Source organism: Desmodus rotundus, chromosome 12, assembly GCF_022682495.2.
Source record: "Desmodus rotundus isolate HL8 chromosome 12, HLdesRot8A.1, whole genome shotgun sequence".
NCBI classification, from domain to species: Eukaryota; Metazoa; Chordata; class Mammalia; order Chiroptera; family Phyllostomidae; genus Desmodus; species Desmodus rotundus.
This window is the reverse complement of record NC_071398.1, coordinates 50,915,520-50,936,062: the sequence shown is the minus strand read 5'-3', so window position 1 is coordinate 50,936,062 and position 20,543 is coordinate 50,915,520. Positions and strand designations below refer to the sequence as shown.

At 42.2% G+C, this 20,543-nt stretch overlaps 1 non-coding gene and 1 pseudogene across 2 annotated transcripts; one reads left to right on the top strand and one right to left on the bottom strand.

Moving 5' to 3' along the window:
- On the top strand, positions 1-10,235 carry LOC128779779 (uncharacterized). Of its 2 annotated transcripts, XR_011650659.1 has the most exons (4): positions 1-118; positions 5,557-5,665; positions 5,972-6,117; positions 9,477-10,235. It is a non-coding gene; the product is annotated as an uncharacterized protein (transcript). The 2 variants fall into 2 exon arrangements; XR_011650660.1 differs by lacking the exon at positions 5,972-6,117.
- Positions 1,318-3,807, bottom strand: LOC123480739 (large ribosomal subunit protein eL32-like; annotated as a pseudogene).
- Positions 10,236-20,543: the final 10,308 nt, after the last annotated feature.

The window sequence follows — 20,543 nt, the reverse complement described above, 5'->3', positions numbered from 1 at the left end:
CAGGTCTGGCTTACAGAGGAGAAGGATCATGGAGCTCTTCAAGTGTGTTGGGGCTTCCCTCACAAGTTTATGTCAAAGTATTGGTGAAGGGCATGTCTTATGGAATCACCTGGTGTGGGTAAGTAGGTTTTTTTTCAAATTGGGTTTATTGGGGTGACGTTGGTTAATAAAATTATATAGGTTTCCAATGTACAATTCTATAATACATCATCTGTATATTGTATTATGTGTTTGCCACCCCAAGTCAAGTGTCCTTCTGTCAACAGTTATTCCCTCTTTACCCTGTTCTACCTCCCCTCATCCTCTATTTCCTTGGGTAATCACTATACTGTTGTCTGTGTCCATCAGATTTTTTTTTTCTTTGCTTCATCCCTTCACCTTTTTCACCCAGCCCTCTGTGAGTGGGTCTTAAGTGACAAATCCACTCTAACACTCAAATCTCCATAAGTTTTTGAATCCCTTCCTCTACATTAAACCATGGAAGGTTGAGTATTTCTGATGTGCTCACAGTGGGCCATCTTTTGGTCTGTGATTCAGCCAACCAAACAAACTGTTAAGAGTCCTTTCTAACTCCTTGAGCTAACTCTTTAGATGCAGAATCTCTGCTTTGTGAGCACATATCAATTGGTTCAGCCTGACCCAACTTTATATTCCTTTCACCATCATCTCACATCCTAATGTATCTGTTCTCCAGAAAACCTGAGTAGTTCTTTTGGAGTTTAATGCATCTCCTCATGATCACACTTAGTACCTCACCTTTAGGGGCCTGCTGGGACTAGGGTCTAGTTATAGCTAAAATCAAGGAGGGGCCTGGGGGGTGGGTCCTAAGGAGGATCAGCATTATCTTGCTTGGCAACTGCCTCAGGGCACTGGAATGCCATTACTGTTTCCTCAGACAGTGCAGTGTTAACTCCCTCAGATGTGGAAAGGTGGATACCAATGGGCCTGGAAGGGTGGCTTCCACTGTGGGAAGAAAGACCTTGACCACTGGCACAAAAAGATTCATCACAGTGTAGGGCCTCGGCCCTGGCTGGGTAGCTCAGTTGGTTGGAGCATCATCCGGATACACTAAGGTTGTGGGTTCAATTTCTGGTTAGAGCACATAGGAGAATCAACCAGTGAATGCATAAATAAGTGGAATTACAAATCAATGTTTCTGTCTGCCTGTTTCTCTCTCCCCTGAGATTCAAGGGCCCTTCTTTTGCTGTAACTTTTTTTCTGAGCCCATTTTTTTTTAATTAACATAAATACGATGTGTACACAAACTGTCTATTCATTTTTACACTTGATCTTAGCCAAAAGGCTGAGAAGCAGTTTCTATTCATTTTCTTTGCTGCGCAGCCTGGCATTGGGATTGGTGACTCTGATGGCCAGCTGGGCTGTTCTTTCCACAATGGCTTTTCGGTTCTTTGAGGAGATGTGGTGAGCAATCCCAGCACATAAGATTTGTTGCACATCAGCAGCACTTCAAGCTCCTTGTCAGTGTGGACCAGGAACTTCCAAAAGCCACTGGGCAGCATGTGCTTTGTTTTCTTGTCCCTTCCATAACCAACATTGGGCATCAAGATCTGGCCTTTGAATCTTCTGCGCACCCTATTGTTAGTGCCTCTGGGTTTCCACCAGTTCTGCTTATTTTTGACTTACCGGTCTGACTGGTGCCAGATAAACTTCTTGGTCCTCTTTTTGACAATCTTGGGTTTCACGAGGTGTCTGAGGGCAGCTGTGGTGCCAAGAAGAAGACAGCTGCCACCTATGTAGGCAGTGTGCAGGAAGAGAGCCCATTCCTCCTATAGCTCACTTTTTCTACCTCTTTGACTTTCTAAATAAGCTTTCTTTTATTAAAAACAACAACAACACACACATATATAGGGTCTCAATGCTCCCATTTTCATCAAGATATTCCCACACATCCCTATCCCAATTTACAGGATTTCATTCTTTCCAAGTCATTGCTCTCACATCAATAGTCAACACCCTGTGGAGCTGGTGTTGTAATTCAACCAATCACAGGATGAGGTTTTGTATTTGATTTTCAGCAATTTCAGCCAGTGTTCACTGGAGATAAGGGTCTCCTTTAGGGCACAGTAGGAACTCTTAGGTCATTTATTGGGTGTGTGAGCTGGGAATTGGAATCCCTGAGCTCATCCTTCCTTTTATCACTTTACCAGCAACAAGAGCAATCACCAAAGCCACTATATTCCTTTGTTTGAAAGTATCATGTACACAGTCATTCAGCTCTTTGCTTGTTGTAAGTGGTTGATTAGATTGGGTTCATTAGGTCCAAGGGAGATACTGTATCTCTATAAATGGTGCACACCATAGAATTGATCTCTTTACTACTGGAAATAGAGCCATTAACATCCTTAAACCTTTTCAGATTAAAGCTGCCCTCTTAGCCCATCAGGCAGCCTTCAGTCTCATAAATCTTACCATATTAGAGAGCCCATTCCAGAAACCCCAGAACCATTTGGAGAACTCATCCTTAATATATACATTCAGAGGTAAGAATCCAGGCCTCTTCTACTAAGCCAGACGTCAAAGTTATCCATAAATGTGAAACAGTGCCTCTTATCTCAGCAATTGTTTTTGTTTCAGACCGTAGTCATTTCTAATATTAAAATGTTATTATTATTAAAACGACAGGTGTATTGACATTTTGAAGTCGGTTAATAAATGCTCTCAGTTTTAATTTTTAATAAGGTAAAAACCAAAGTTTTTTTGGTACTTACTACATTTTAAGATATTCTAAGTGGGTGTTGATGCCAAACAATTGAGAATTAGTGATCTAGGGATATTTTCTAGAGAAAAAAAATGTGAAACAATTTTCAGGTTTTTTCTTTTTGTTATCTGGTCCTCAGTCACACACATTTGAGTTAATTATACTCATTAAGACTGAACAAAGCCAATCTGATTTATATAGGTTTTATCTTGGTCCACGCCTATTGGTTTCCACCTTATCCCCAGGCATCCATCCATGCTAGTGAATGATGTATCCTTTGGGTGTGTATGTCTATTTAGGTGTATGTGTGCCCTTAATTAAGACACAGCAATTTTGTAGCAGCTCTCTCTACAGAGCACACCTGCACCTTTCCCCGCCCCACTGCCCCAGGCATGTTTTCTTTGCCTCTCTTCTAACCTATAAGAGCCCCTCTTTTGCTGCAACTCGTTTCCCAAGCCCATTTCTTATGGCTCATTTCTACCTCTATGACTTTCTAAATTTAAAAAAAAAAAAAAAAGGTACAGCAATTTTGGGGGCGGAGAGGGATTCCAATCATTTTATTTATTTTATTTTTTAAATGATTCTTTTTCATTTACAGTTGACATAATACATAGCAATTTTTTGCTGTATTTTATTTAGATTAATTGAACTTCATTGAATAACTTCTTTTCCTCTAATTTTTTTGAAGGTTTTTATTGATTTGAGAGAGAGGGGAAGGGCGGGAGAAAGAGTGCGAAACATTGATGTGCGAGACGTACATCTTGCCTCTCTCATGCACCCCCAGCTGGAGACCAGGCCTGCAACCCAGGCATGTGCCCTGACTGGGAATTGAACTGGTGACCCTTCGGTTTGCAGGCCAGCACTCAATCCACTAAGCCACACCAGCCAGGGCAGCCTTTTTTAATCCTCACTTGAGGATAAGTTTATTAATTTTAGAGATGGGGGGAAACATTGATTTGTTGCTCCACTTATTTACACATTTGTTGGTATATTCTTTATGTGCCCTGACTGGGGATTGAACCTGCTACCTTGGCGTATCCAGATGAAGCTCCAATTAACTGAGCTACCCAGCTAGAGTTTGCACACATTTTCTTGACTCATGTTGTTCCTGATCCATATGAACAGAACACATCAATTTTTCATGGTTTTTGAAAACAGAAGACCTTGATTCCTCAGTGAAGGCATTCAGATCAGCTGGGCCATATTTCTTTGTTTCTTCATTTTGGCAGTTTCTCTGTGTTTGTTTCTGTGTAATAAGTACAGCTGCTTTGACTCCCTGTCTTAGTAGTGTGGCCTGTTGTATAAAAGCACACCTGTATGGGGAGAAAAGGCATACAACTGTAATTGAATAACAATAAAAAAAAATAAAATAAATAAAATAAAAAAAAAGCACACCTGTACATAGTGTGGAGTGGAGCCTTTGGTAATTACCAGGGCAGGGAAACCCGAGTCACCACTCTGTAGCTCTGTGTCGGGGAGAACCTGGAGATGGGACAGTGCCAATAGCTGGCCTCTGGAGCTTTGCCCAGGAGGATGCCATTTCCCGGCACTCGCCCTGGTGTCAGTCACCTCAGTTTCTCCCTGTATGCCTACCAGCTGTTGCCCTGGTGCTGAATCCCAGAGGGAGTGAGGCTGCGTTAAGTCCTAAGTCCTAAGTTCATTGTGGGCCCTTTAAGAGGAGTCTCCTATGAATCCCTCAGTTTCTTCCACTTCCCCAACCCCCACTGGTTTTTATAGCCAGAAGTTATGGGGACTTAAATAAGTCCTGGCACTAGAGCCCTGAGCTGGGTGGTCTGGTCTGGGACTGGGATGCCTCACTCCCAAGGTATCCCTTCTGATTTTTATCCACTACATGTGGATGAGGGACTGCCTGTTCCATGTCTCCATGCATCCCTGTGCCTCTCCACCTCTCCATGTTTCTCAACGCGTCTCCATGTCTCCACCCCTCCTGCCTGTCTGGATGAATGGCTTCTTTAAATCCTTGGTTGTCGGACTTCCATACAGCTTGATTTTTCTGATGTTTTTGAGTGATGTTTGTTTTGTAGTCTAGTTGTGATTTTTGCTGTAGCTGTGTGAGTGGGGTGAGGCATGTATACCTATGCCTTCATCTGGACCAGAAGTCCATACTGTTGTTTGTGTCTGTGAGTTTGTTCATTTGTTGCTTTCTGTTTTATATCCAATAAATTCTTTGAGTTGGTTCTTTAATGAATAATAATCACAGCATCTACATATTAGCTTAAAAGGTTATTCTAGCAAATTATGCCAGGATCAGATTGTGAATGTGCTAAATACCAAGCCTTGACCTGAGACTTAGTTGAATGGGACAGATATCAGTAGTAATCCTGAGCTTAAGAATGACTCCCTTTGGCCCTGGCTGGTATGGCTCAGTGGATTGAAGGCCAGCCTACAAACCAAAGGGTCGCTGGTTCAATTCCAGGTCAGGGCACATGCCTGAGTTGCGGGCCAGGTCCCCAGTTGGGGGTACCACACACTGATGTTTCTCTCCCTCTCTTTCTCCCTCCCTTCCCCCTGTCTAAAACTAACTAAATAAAAATCTTTAAAGAGAAAGACAGTGATGGCCCTGGCTGGATAGCTCAGTGGGTTAGAACATCTTCCCTATATGCCAAGGTTGTAGATGGGATCCCTGGTCAGGGCACATACAACAATCAACCAATGAGTGGAACAACAAATCAATGCTTCTCTCTCTCTCTCTCCCTCTCCCCCATCCCTCCCTTCTCTCTCTCTCTCTCAAATCAGTAAATAAAATTTTTAAAAAAGATTAAGGCAGTGATGGGGCCGAGATGACATAAACATTTAATTCTCTTTTCCTCACTTAGTGTTGGTTTCAGAATCGAATATCTAGGTACCGAACCCAGAAAAAATCAGAACCTGAGCAGGACTTAGAAGGAAGCCAGAACGAAGATCACCCTGTGGAGAAGAGTCAAGGTAAATATCCTGTGCCGGCCCCGTCTGCAGCAGAGCCCCGAGAGTGTCATAGTTCCTCTGTCTAGTAGTGGAGCCAACTAGTACTCTTTGAGTGGGGAAAGAATGTTCTCTCTCTCGGGGCCTCCTGGTCCATGTCTTCTTTTTAGCAACCCAACCATACACTGCGTCTCCTCTGACACCTTCCTCCTGGAATGGGTCTTCTCAAGGAGAGACAGCGGGTTCCAAATTAAATGGAGATAGTGGGACAGGTTTGGGCTCCTTGTCTGCATCTGTACACTGATCTCTGCAGTCTTACCTGGACCCTAGGTAGAGAAGATAGACAGCCTTGAACCAGCTACACTTCCGCCCAGTTACACACCCTCATCTCGGCATTTGTGAACAACCCTTATCCTGGGATTGATTCCAGAGAGCAACTCGCTAAGGAAATTAGGGTTCCAGAGTCAAGAGTCTATGTGAGTGATGGGGAATTTTATGACCCCATCTACTGGGGATGGGGATGTATGGGAAGGGGGGCCACAGCACTCTGAGCCAGGCGCATTCCCACTCCAGGGCCTTTTATGACCTTTCTTTCTGCTGGGTTCCTAGTAGGTTCTACCTCCAGAAACCCACTGGCTCACCCTCTTACCCTCCTTTCAGTCCTTTTCCGTCATAATGTTGTATTCCCTGTGCTCTGAACAGTGACACTTATTAAGAGTTGGTTGAGCCCTGGCCAGGTGGCTCAGTTGGTTGTCGTCCTGTACATCAAAAGGTTGTGGGTTCAGTTCCTGGTCAGGGCACATGCCTCGGTTGCAGGTTCGATTCCTGCATATGGGAAGGGGTGCATACGGGAGGCAAGTGATGGATATTTCTCTCTCACATGGATGTTTCTCTCTCATTCTCTGTCCCTCCCTCCCTTCCTCTCTCTCTGTGATCAATGAATATATCATCAGGATTTAAAAAAAAAAGAATTGGCGAATGAATGAAGGATGGAGTGTTACTTTACACTATGAGCCAGGTACTTGGGTGAGATCTTTCTATCAAATTCTTTCTATCAAATAACTTTTATAATTATTCCTATGTCTGCTTTAGAGATTTAACATTTAGTTCACACCTAAAATATGGCAGATGGCCCTGGCTGGTGTGGCTCAGTGGATTGAGCACCAGCCTGTGAACCAAAAGGTCACCAGTTTGATTCCGGGTCAGGGCACATGCCTGGGTTGCAGGTCAGGTCTCCAGCTGCAGACATGCAAGAGGCAACTGATTGATGTTTCTCTCCCTCTCTTTCTCCCTCCTTTCCCCTCTCTCTAAAAATAAATAAAATCTTTTTTAAAAATGGCAAATGAACAGAAATTCATAGATATAGAGAACAAACTGATGGTTGCTGGGGGTTGGGGGTGGGGTGGAGGAAGGGCAGAAAAAGAGAAGAGGATTAAGTACAAACCTTCATTTACAAAGTAGTCACAGGGATGTAAAGTACAGTACAGGGAATATAGTCAATAACATTGTAATACCTATGTATGATGATAGGCGGGTTCTAGACTTATTAAAGTGATCACTTTGTAAGGTATAAATGTTGAATCACTATGCTGTACACCTGAAACTAATAGAATATTGTATGTCAACTATAATTAAAAATGGATTTAAAAAGTTAAGTTGAATTTAAAACTATCTAAAAAAAATAAAAGAAAGCCCTGACTGGTGTGGCTCAGTGGAATGAGCACCAGCCTGTGAACCAAAGGGTCACTGGTTTGATTCCTGGTCAGGGCACATGCCTGGGTTGTGGGCCAGGTCCCTGGTTGGGGTATGTGAGAGGCAACTGCACATTGATGTTTCTCTCCCTCTCTTTTTCCCTTCCTTTCTATCTCTCTAAAAATAAATAAAATCTTTTTAAAAAAATGAAAGAAAAACAACAACAAAAAAGATTTAGCTCAGAAACATAGCAGCCTGCCTAAGGATCATTGCTGCTGAATCGTAAAATTGAGTATAATTCTGTCAGTGGTGTGGAGGGTGTGTGTGTGCGAAATGTATGCCTAAGTGTTTATAAAGTAATATTATGTATGAGTATATATAATATATATATCTAACATGCATGTGTACTTGTAATTTATGGGTGCAAGCAAGAAGCAGCAATGAGTATGTCTTATGAGATAAAAAAATATCTTCCTAGAAAAATAGTCATTTTTGACAGGAAGATGGAAAAATTCCAGGTAGAGGGAAGAGCTGAAATATAGACATGGTACTTTATGGGTAGACCAGCACTTGTATTTGGTTTTTTAAAAGATTTTACTTATTTATTTTTAGAGGGAGGGGAAAGGAGGGAGAAAGAGAGGGAGAGAAACAATGATCGGTTGCCTCTTGCATGTCCCCTACTGGGGACCTGGCCCACAACCCAGGCTTGTGCCCTGACCGGGAATGGGGATTGCACCAGTGATCTTTCAGTCTGCAGGCTGGCACTCAATCCACTGAGCCACACCAGCCAGGGCTAGACCAGCACTTGTAACGAGGGGATATGGGGACTTTCAGGATATGAAACCCACCATTAGGTTGTGAAGGTACAAGGGGTGAGATTGAATTTTTTAAAAAAGATTTTATTTTTTAGAGAGAGAGGGGAGGGAGAAAGAGAGGGATAGGAACATCTATCAGTTGCCTACATGCCCTGACCAGGGATCAAACCCATAACCCAGGCATGTGCCTCAACCAGGAATTGAACCTGTGACACTTCATCTTGTGGGATGACACCTCAACAAACTGAGCCATGCTGGCTGTGGCCAGAAGTTTGAACTTTATCTTCAGACCTGTTAGATTTTCTTAGATGTTACATAGAATGTCAGTGATTTTGGAATTAAGCCTAAAATGAACCACCTCTATCTCCCCTTGGCTTTTTGAAAAAATAAAAAACATGGTGAGGTTTGCATGACCTCAGTTGCTTTAATGAATTCTTGTTTTACCCACTTAGATTTGGTTTCAAAATCGAAGCTCCAGGTTGCATGTCCAGAGAAGTAAAGAACCTAATGAACCTTTAGAACAGGAACAAGACCAGGAATTGGCCACGGGAGAACAGGATCAGGAATCAGCCACGGGTGAACAAGACCAGGAATCGGCCACAGTTCCTGAAGACTCTTCTGCCCAAGGCCTCCCTCTGCCCACTTCCAGCCCCACTTCCAGTCCAGAGACCCCATAAGAATGTGAATTTTTTAAATTTATTTTTTATCTTTAATTTATTTACTTTTAGAGAGAGAGAGAGGGAGAGAGAAAGAGGGAGATAAACAGTTGTCTCTTGCTTGCTCCCAAAAGGGGCCTAGTCTGCAACCCAGGCATGTGCTCTGACTGGGAATCGAACCAGTGACCTTTCAGTTCGCAGGCTGGTACTCAATCCCCTGAGCCACACCAGCCAGGGCTAGAATGTAAATTTTTTGTTCACTGGTATCTTCCCAGTGCCTGGTACATAGTAAATAATAATTTTTTTAAATCCTCACCTGAGGATATGTTTATTGCTTTTAGAGAGACAGGAAGGAGTAGAGAGAGAGAGAAACATCAATCAGTTGCCTCCCATATGCAATTGAACCCACAACCTAGGTATGTTTCCTGATGGAAATCAAACCCACAACTCTTTGGTACATGGGATGATGCTCCAACTAACTAAGCCAGCTGGCCAGGGCAGTAAACTTTCGTGGAAGGTACAATTCAGTTAGAGAAATGAATCCTCAGGTGTGTTCTGCTGGAGGTAGTAGCTTCCATGTTAGACCAAAAAGGTGGGAAAGGGTTGACTTCCATGTTGTATATATAAACTGGCTTCTTTGACTTTTCTTTCCCCTTATCTTTTCCTCCTCAGGTACAGAAACTACTCACAATGGCACCCCTCTCACTAGCAACTGTCTTATGTCTCTGAAGCCAGAACAGGATGGACTGAGAGACACATCAGTGTATTTGATGTTATCAGCTGGGGCTCCAAATCTCTCTCATTCTTCCAGGGAACATGCCCTTCTAAACATATCTTCAGCTTCTCTGGAGGCTGAGCCTTCTGGAGATGGTAACAGGGACTTTAGGAGGCAGACAGACCAAGGCACCATGTGGCCCTACCAACGGAACCTGGCTCCACACTTTGGCAGATGTCAAGGAACATGATAATAAACTTATTCATATCTTTTTTTTTAAACTTAAACCAATAAACTTAAGCTACCTTTTATTTACTAAAGAGTAATGTTAACCTAGCTGGTGAAGCTCACGGGGTTGAGCGCAGGCCTGCAAACCAAAGTATCACCAGTTTGATTGTCAGTCAGGGCACATGCCTGTGTTGAGGCCAGGTCCCTGGTGAGGGGCCCCCAAGAGACAACCACACATTGATGTTTCTCTCCTTCTCTTTCTCTTTCCCTTCCCCTCTCTCTAAAAATAAATAAAATCTTTTTAAAAAGAAAAAATAATCTTAGATCATGCTAACTTTAAAAACATTTGAATTAGTTTATATTTCTGAGAATTTTGGAATTCTCAATTCTTACAAGCACTTGCCTTTAATTTTAACAATGCCATCCGGAAGTAGAAAATTATCTCATATTTACAACATATATACGTTACACACAAACACAGACACAGACTTTTTAGCCATAAAAAAAGCCTGGCCAGGTAGCTCAGTTGGTTAGAGTTGTCTGTCCCAATATGCCAAGATTGTGGGTTCAATCTCAGGTCAGGGCACACACAAGAATCAACCAATGAATACATAAATAAGTGGAACAACAAATTGATGTCTCTCTTCCTCTCTTAAAAAAAAGCAAACAAAAATACAGCGTGAAGAAACGTTTGGGGGTGATGGATGTGCCCACTATATTGATTGTGCTGGTGGTTTACATATTACATATGTATACATATGTAATATATGTATACATAACTGTATACATATATTCAAATGCATGAAACAATATCAAGTCAAATTTTTAAAAACACCAATTAGGATGAAAGCAACGATTAAGGAATCAGAAGAATGTCTAACTTGTGGGGACTCAATTTAATAGGGAAGAATCCTGGGTTAGGTAAATGAGTCTACCTGCTGGAATTTCCTTACAAAGAGCCTTTTATTAGATGGCTTCCACTGCCATCTAGTGGTAGCATGAGGAACTGCCACAAAAATCCACAGACGCAGATTCAAACTGTAGAGCAAGATAAAATATATTCAAAGGAGGCGTTTGTACCCAGGAATGTAGAGTCATTGTTTTCCCATACGCTAAATAGACATTAAAGGTAGAAAAATGTCCCAAGGGGTTCTTAACTCCTCTTTATGCTGATGATTTCAATACTTCCTGGTACAACGAAAAGAAGTTTTTAAAAAATTTTAAAAGCCCAGGCTAGAGAGCTGAGTTGGTTAGAGCATGGTCTTCACACCAAGGTTGAGAGTTCGATCCCCAGTCAGGGCACTTATAAGACTCAACCAATGAATGCATGAATAAGTGGAACAACAAATCAGTGTCTCTTCCTCTTTCTAAAAATAAAAAAATTAAAAAGAGCAAAGATGAAGAAAGGAAAGAAGAAAAAGAAATTTGGGTTATTTAGAGCAGGGGTTTGTTTGGGTAATGTTCCCAGACCACCTAAGCCAGAAACTCTGGAGGGGGCCCAGCATTATTTACACCCCTAACCTCCCCTCACCCCCCCATCATCACAGAATTCTGATGAATCTCAATCTTAGATTTTATTTATTTTAGAGAGGAACATGATAATAAACATTCATATCTTTAAAAAACTTAAGAAACTGAATAGATAATTAAGATATGGGTTTATTATCTAACCAATAATAAATAATTGGTTAGATAATAAAGCAATAAACTTAAGCTACCTTTTATTTACTAAAGAGTAATGTTAACCTAGCTGGTGTAGCTCAGGGGATTGAGCGCGGGCCTGAAAACCAAAGCATCGCCAGTTTGATTCTCAGTCAGGTCACGTGCCTGGGTTGCAGGCCAGGTCCCTGGTGAGGGGCCCCCAAGAGACAACCACACATTGATGTTTCTCTCCCTCTCTTTCTCTTTCCCTTCCCTTCTTAGATTTTATTTATTTTAGAGAGGGGGAGGGAGGGAGAAAAACACAGATCAGCTCTCTTGTACACACGCAGACCAGGGACAAAAACCACAAGCCAGGCACGTGTCCTAACCGGGAATCAAACTGGCAACCTTTTGCTTTCCAAGAAACACCCAACCCATTGAAACCACTCAATTCCCGTCTGTAGCTCAGCTGTGAGTTACCCGGATTTAGGGCTGTGGTTTTATACCATGGGCGATGCTACCATCTAGTGGGCATTTGGGGTGCATCCTGAGACATTTTTTTTTGTCACAAAAAATATGGTGGGTTGGTGCTAGGGTATCTAGTAGGTAGAGGTCAGGATGCAGGACATCCTCCTGTGACAAAGAATTATCCAGTTCCAGCCTTGAACAGGGGGCTCAGTTGTTTGGACTGTCGGCCTGTGCACCAAAAGGTTGCAGGTTCAATCCCTGGTCAGGGCATACGCGTAGGTTGTGAGTTCCATCCTGGAAGGGCACCTGCGAAATTGATGTTTCTCAGATGTATGTTTCTCTCTCTCTCTCTCTCAAATCAATAAACATATCCTCCAGTGAGCATTAAAAAAAGAAAAGTGATCCATTTCCAAATGCCAGTAGTGCCCAGGTTGAGAAACCCCACTCTTTACTATGGAATTTACCTCCACACTTCGCCCCATTCAGCTGTCTTACCTCTGCCAACTTTGCTCATCCATGGGACCTTCATCCATGTCCCTGACCCCCCAAATATTTAACAACCCGTAGGGCACTAAGCAATCCTAGTGAGGCCCTGTCCCATTATATGGACCCTGCCTGTGGGCGTTTGCCTTAGTAACTCTTGCTAAATCATAAGCATGTCTCAGATTTATAATTTTTTATTATTAAAAATGTTTAATGACAGTGACTTTCAACATTATATTAGTTTCAGGTGTACAGCATAGTGATTAGACATTTATGTAACTTACCAAGTGATTCCCCCAATAATTCTAGTACCCACCATACATAGTTATTACAACTTTATTGATTAGATTTCCTATCTGTACTTTACCTCCCTGTGACGATTCTGTGTCTTCCCATCTGTACTTTTTTTTTCCATCCTATCCTACTTTATTGTTTTGAGATCTCTGACAAGGACCTCATTTTTTTCCAGTCCCTATACCAGTTAAGTATTTCTATTCAAATTCCCAAGATCGAACAACAACCATTTATTTTCTTTGAGAAAAACAGGATAGAACAATATAAATGAAAGTATTAAAAGGTGAGGGATGCACGCTGGCAGTGCTATTCCTCAGCAAGAAGTCCTCAACCTAGTGCTGAGGACTCCTCACGTAGATTATCATTTTATATTTTAATCAAGTCATTTACTTTTACTTACATGGATTTTTGAAAGAAACTTCACAGCACTGATGAAAAGTCAGTACCACTTGCCATAACTACAAATGTAAAAAGAAGCCCAGTGAAAACATGGCCTTATTCAATTCCAGCTACTGTTGCCTACCAAAGCCTCTAAACTTGAGATGTGTTCTTTGTTTAAAAAAAAAAGTGAGCGAGCAAGCGGTGTTGACGTCAGGCTGCCACCAAGCTGAGACTTTCTCATGAGCTTGATCAGGACAGAAAGAGAAGGAAAAAGGAATTAACTCTCTCACTGTGTAGTTTCTCACTACTTAATTTAATTCTTTTATATTATTTATTTCCATCTAAAAGTAATCCTCGTTCAATCTCAAACCATCTTCCCCTTTTGCTGACACTAAGAGCCCATGTCCACAGTGCAGCCTAAATGGCCCCACATCGTGGGGCTCAGCCCTCAGCTCCAACCCACTCACTACAAAGACCCAAGGGCCATCTCTAGCCTACTGTCTGTATTTGTATGGCCCGTGGGCTAAGGATGGTTTGTAGAAATGAATATTTGTAATAAATCTGATGATAGGCAACACTAATTTTGAACTGTGATTGAGCTAAATGTTATTATCCCTTCCAAAAGAAGAATCCCATTCTTCTCATTAGTACATCTGTATTACAAAGTGTTATACTCAATTATCATTGTATTTTTATTTAGTCAATAAAAAATCTGTGGATATGTTTTTTCTTGTTATATAGATACTTAGGTAGTACCCTGAATTTTGCATCTTAACCAGCAAAACCCAAAATATTCACTCTGCAGCCCTTTACAGTCAGTCTCCGGGTTCCAGAACTCTACTGTTCCCTTGTGCACGGCTTCCTTACACCTGGGAAGAACCTCCCCGACCTCCTCCAGGGGAGGTTCTCTAGTTACTCAAGTCTCAGTTCCTATGTCACCTCCTCCAGGTGGTCACCCTAATTACCCCTCCCCATTTGAGGCGGTCTAGCAGCACACAAACGGCATCATCGGGTTTTACTTTCTCCAAACCACTGACTTATTACCCATGAATTTATCGAAGTCTTTAACAATAAAAACAATCAGAGCGGCAAAACACATAGTGCTGGGCACAACTGAAGCTTTTTCCACATGCGGTTGAACCCTCTATGGCAATCTCTAAGTCAAAAAGGGTCAAAATGAGTAGCACCAAAGCGTTCGATCGAACAAATAGACTTCTGCAGCCCACAACCACTTTGTGAGGTCGGTACCAAAGGAGACTGTGGCAGACAGCGATTGTGTATCTTTCCCACGGTGATACTACTACCAAGGGACAAAACCAAGATCTGAACCCGGTTCAACAGTCCCCCCACTAAGAATGCAAGTTCCACGAAGGCAGCCGGTCGTGTTCACTGTCGAGTCCCATCACAGCGCCTGGCACGCGGTAAGCTCTCAATGAATACAGAATGAATGAGTCAGTCGATCAGTCAATCGACACATCTCCCTTGCAATTGGTGGTGCGTGTCCCAGCCTTCCGGCCCACCCACACCTAACAAGCAGCACCTTCGTTCACCCTAATTGCATCTGCTAAATCTCCCATTTGCCCCTTTATCCTTCAACCTTGTCAACACGTCTGATTAATTTTGATAACTTACCTGGAGTTCTCTGGATTCAGGAGTGGATTTCTAATCTTTCTCCCTTTATCAACCTCAACCTGTATCATGTTATCTCCTTCTGCTAAAAAAAATCTGTGCGCTCACCTGCCATCTGCCTGCACTGTGGTCCAGGTACCGTTATATTCACTCAAATGACAAAGACAATCTCCCAGGCCCCCACCTCCAGCTTTCCCATCTTGCCTGCCTCAGAATGTCACCGCCACCAACCAGATGACTCAGATCCCAAGCTCTCCTCACATGGCCCTCTTCCCTAACCCTAACCCCAGGTCCTTGGACTTGAACTTCAGCTTCTGCTGTCTGCAACTCTCTCTAAAATGTCTGCAGGAGTCAGTCCTCACCACTGTTCAATCCCCTGACTGATGTTTTGCCTGGTGTGGGACATGTCCTTGTTGATGTTCTTGAGAGATTAACTAAAATGCTAGACAGATGCATTAAATAATATTCAAAGAAAAAAAAAGAAGCCCTGGCTGGTGTGGCTAAGCGGGTTGGGCACCAGCCTGTGAACTGAAAGGTCGCTGGTTCCATTCCTGGTCAGGGCACATGCCTGGGTTGTGGGCCAGGTCCCCGGCTGGAGAGGCAACTGGGCGATGTTTCTCTTTCACACTGATGCTTCTCTCCCTCTCTCTAAAAATAAATAAATTAAATCTTTAAAAGAAAAGAAAAGAAATCCCTTATCTTTGAGTCACTGTATTGCATAAAGGATAATGTTGTAGTTTGGTTCAAATGCCTTTAGCAATTTTAACATCTCCTTCGAACAGCAGCAACAAAAAAGCCACTATTAGGTTAGAACCGTGGCTGGTAGTATGGTAATAGCATCTAATTAGTACTAAACAACATTTTTTGGTGTATTTTCCTTGCATCTCTTTTTTTAAACTTTATTTTTATTGTTGACACTATTACAGGTCTTCCCATTTCCCCCCCTTTGCCCACCTCCACCCAGCCCTCTCACCCCTTCCCTCTGGCCATCGCCACTCTGTAGTCTGTGTCTGTGGTCAAGATGTATGATCTTTGGCTGATCCCTTCGCCTTCTTTCACCCGGTTCCCCCACCCCCCTCCCCTCTGACAGCTGTCCATCTGTTCCACGTGTCCATGCCTCTGGTTCTATTTTGTTCCTCAGTTTATTTTATTTTCCATTTATGGTAACTACAGGTGTTTCCCATAACAATAGTAATTTAAATTCCCTTTAAAGACAATATTTATTTTAGATATAACTGAGAATACTCTTTTACAAAGTATTAAATAATACAGCAAAGACGCCCATATGGCAACATTCATCACGGTTGTACGTGAAAAGCTGTACTTTGGGAAACACCAATCCGTTTGCCACACTCATAGCTCCAGCGGCCTTTCTAAAATGCAAGTAGGACCATATCGCTCTCCCCAGTCAAAACCGTAGTGTCTCCGGAAGAAAAAGTACTTTCCCAAAACATGGCTTATGAGAGAGCACACCTAGCATTTAAGTTCTGGTTTGCAGTTACCATTCTCCACTCCAGGGAGCCAGGGCTGCTTGGGGAAACGGCCCAGTGCAGGGCTGGGCAGGGGAGGCAGAAGATGAGCCTGGAATATTGTGCCTGAAAAAATGGGCTCCAAAGTCTTTTTTTTTTTTTTCTTTTAATGTCAAAAAGACACAGAAGCCAGCCGGAAAAGGTTCCCATGACCAAACTTGGAACAATTCCAGGGAAAAGTACATTCTAATAGTAAGACATTATAACCCATAAACTAAAGTTAGAATTCATAAATCAACAACAAAGTGATAAATATGGGAGAAAGGAAAACATAACTTTACAGAAGTATGCCAACAAATAAATATAGAATGAGGGGTAGAGTTAGAAACTCATCATTCTGGGCAAGAATCCTCAAAGGCTACTATAAATAGCTGGTGAGTGAAAGTATGAGAAGAAACGGGATATTTATATAGTCTCAAAGGGTCTCCCGCAGATTATTAATTAGAAAGGGACAACGATAACATTGCAGGGCAGACACCACTGTAAACAAACAAAAGCGAACAGGGTCACCATTAGGACAAGCGGATACCGTGAGCACCCTGACAGAACGCACTGAGAAGAAGCCAAAGTCCCTTGTGCAGCAAAATGCAAATCTTAAAAGTCATTACGAGGGAACATCAGACAAACAAACGGAGGAACATTCTGCAGAACGCGTTCCATATTTCTCAAAAATGTCAAGGACATGAGTGATGAAGAATGGCTGAGGGAATGATTTAGATGAAAAGAGACTGGAGACGAGATACATAAACAGAGTGGATAGTCCTGGATTTGATTCAGGATCCAGGAAAAACAAAATTCTATCAAGGAAATTGGTGGAATAACAATTGTGTGTGAATGTGGGCTCTACGTTAGATAATCCTCATGTGTAAACATTAAGTTTCCCAAATGTAATAATTGCACTGTGACTATGAAGAAAATGTCCTTATTCTTAGAACATGTACACTGCAATATTTAGGCACAAAGAGGCGTGATATCTGCAATTTACACGAAAGTAGGAGAAAGAATGAGAGAGAGAGAGAGCTCAAATGTGGCAACAGGTAAACAATTGAACCTGGGTGACGGTCAACTGGGAGTTTTTGCACCATTCTTATAACTCTTCTGTCAGTTTGAAATTATTTAAAATAAAAGGTTATATCACCTGACAAAAAAATTATATCTGGCCTTGAATATCTCCTTAGGCTCCATCTTCACTGCTGTCTCTAACTCATCCTATTTCTTAAGTTTATCAAAAGGATATTTATTAAGGTAACAAAATGTACTTAAAAGCATCTGTAATAGTGTTTCTGGGTGAGAGCAACATTTGAGTGGGCAGACTGAGTAAAGCAGATTGCTCTCCCTAACATGGGTGGGCCTTACCTTATCAGTTGAAGGTTTGACTAGAATAAAAGACCAAGAAAGAATTCTTCCTACTCGGCTGTCTTTGAGCTGGGATGTCAGTCTTCTCCTGCCTTGGAACTTGGACTCCGAGGTTACACCATTGACTCTCCTGAATCTGGACTCAGCCTCCATCCTGTGAGCTAATTCTTTATATTATGTCGATTTTCTATTTTTGTTTTTTTCCCCAGTAGAAACCTGACTAACACAGCATCTTCCTCTTTGTCCTATTTTGCCCACAGGTAAGCTGTAAGCTGTACCTCAAAGTGGAAGTTCCAGAGATGGGGTCTTGGTTTCTAAATAGAGTTGCCCAGAACTTTTCTCTGCCAGAGCCTAGTGGACTCCTCTTTGACATGGACATGGAATGTGTGAGAAGATAAGTCAACAGTGAAATGCAGTGATCACCTTGGCATCAAGGATTTCATTACCCCACCCAGAAAGAAGTCTTGCTGGCTGGCAACTTGAATACCACAGAGCTCATTTGAACAATCAACATCCACAATTGGGTAGATTTTGTGTGTTGGGAGGGGGGTCTGCCATCATTCGTTTAGTAAGTAGCCCGCTGTGGGCATAGTTCAGAAGAGTACATTGAACCTTGTATTTGTTTACAACACATAATGTATATTTTCTATTTTATTTTATTTTATTTTTTATTTTATTTATTTATTTTTAGAGAGTGGAAATGTAAAGGAGAAAGAGAGGGAGAGAAATATCAAATATCAATGTGTGGTTGCCTCTGCTATGCTCCCTACTGGGGACCTGGCCCGCAACCCAGGCATGTGCCCTGACTGGGAATCGAACCAGCAACACTTTGGTTTGCAGACCTGCACTTGATCCACTGAGCCACACCGGCCAGGGCTTATTTTTAAAAATTTAAAAAATTTATTGATTTGAGAGAGAGAGAGAAACATTGATCTGTTGTTCCACTCACGTACACATTCATTGGTTGATTCTTGTATGTGCCGTCACTGGGGATGGAACCTGCAACCTTGGTGTATCGGCACAACACTATAACCCACTTAGCTACCCGGCCAGGGCTTTGTTCTCAATTTTAAGATGTGCTCATTTTTAAACTCATTTTATTCATTTTTTCCTATTTAACTCATTTTTTCACTCATTATGACATCTCAGGAATTAGGTTGCCTCTTACAATCAGTGATAGGCCATGGTTTAATTGACCGTACTTTACTGTTCTTAACAGTGTACGAAGTAATGAGGCATCCACAGTGAACAGCATTTTCCATTTGAGGAAGTATGGTACTCTGTTCGCAGAGAAGAAAAACTGAAATTCTAGAAGCACGTACTTATGAAAAGATGCTCACTACCACTACTCATCAGGAAAATGCAAATTAAAGCTGCAGTGAGATACCACCTCACACAGGTCAGAATGGCTACTATCAATAAAACAACAAACAATAAGCGTTGGTGAGGATGTGGGGAAAGGGGAACCCTTGCGCACTGTTGGTGGGATTGCAAATTGGTGCAGCTACTGTGGAAAACAGTATGGAGTTTCCTCCAAAATAAAAATGAAACTGCCTTTTGACCTAGCAATCCCACTTCTGGGAATGTACCTGGAGAAACCCAAAACACTAATTCAAAAGAATATGTGCACCTCAATGTTCATTGCAGCATTATTTACAATAGTCAAGATTTGGAAGCAGCCCAAGTGCCCATCAATAGATGAATTGATAAAGAAGGTGTGATACATGTATACAATGGAATATTACTGAGCTACAAAAAAACAATTAAATCTTACCATTTGCAACATGTATGGACTTAGAGTGTGTTATGTTCAGTGAAGTAAGTCAGACGGAGAAAGACAAATATTGTATGATTTCATGTATACATGGAATCTAAAAAAACCCATAATAACCAAACAAAACACAAACAAACTCATAGATACAGAGAACAGACTGATGGTTGCCAGATGGGAGGTGGGTGAGGGTATGGGAAAAAAAATTTTTTTAATGCACAAAAAAATAAAAGCACACACTGGAATGTCTCTGTCCTACTTGAGTGGACAGTGTTGGTGTGCGTGAAACTAACAACTTCTTCTGGAGAATTGACCCTGGCTGATAGGACGTGCCTCGTCCAGACAGACCGTAGAGGTTACATCGTCCCTCCATCCAACGGGAGGCCGCCAGTGACTGACAGTTGGGAGTACAAAATCCTGGCCCCCTTGTCTTGCAATGAGGCAACTTTGAGCTACGATTTATGTTCCATATCCTCTAAGCTTAGACTTGACCTCAGACCATAGCCTTGCTTAGGAACTTCCCTTCACTGTCCTGCCTCATAGGTTTCTACCAGAAAGCTCTCCTTGGGAGTCATGTGAACCAAATCCCTGCTTCAGGCTCTGCTTCTAGGCAACCAACCTTCTCAGGCCACTCCAGTTACCATAAACAACATACCATAAACAACAGAAACATTTCTCGAAGTTCTAGAGGCTAAAAGTTCAAGAGCAAGGAGATAGCAGATTTGGTGTCTAGTAAGGACCTGTTTCCTGGTGGGTAGATGTCCCTCTTCTCCCTATAACCTCCGATGGTGGAAGGACCAAGGGGATCCTTAGGATCTCTCTCTTTTTAAAAAGATTTTTATGTATTTATTTTTAGACAGAAGGGAAGGAAGGGAGAAAGAGGGAGAGAGACATCCGTGTGTGGTTACCACTTGAGTGCCCCCAACCCAGGACCTGGCCCTGAACTCAGACATGTACCCTGACCGGGAATCAAACTGGCGACCCTTTGCTTTGCAGGCCAGCACTCAGTCTACTGAACCCCACCAGCCAGGGTGCTCCTTGGTATCTCTTATAAGAGCACCCACCCCATCCACTAGGCTCCACCCTCATGACCTCCCCAAAGCTCCTCCTCCAATACCATCATCACATTACTAATTAGACTTCAACATAGGCATTTGGCAGCATCGCAAATATTCAATCTACAGCCACCCCATGTCTCTCTTATCCTGTGACAATGATATTCTATGCATATACATATTATGTAT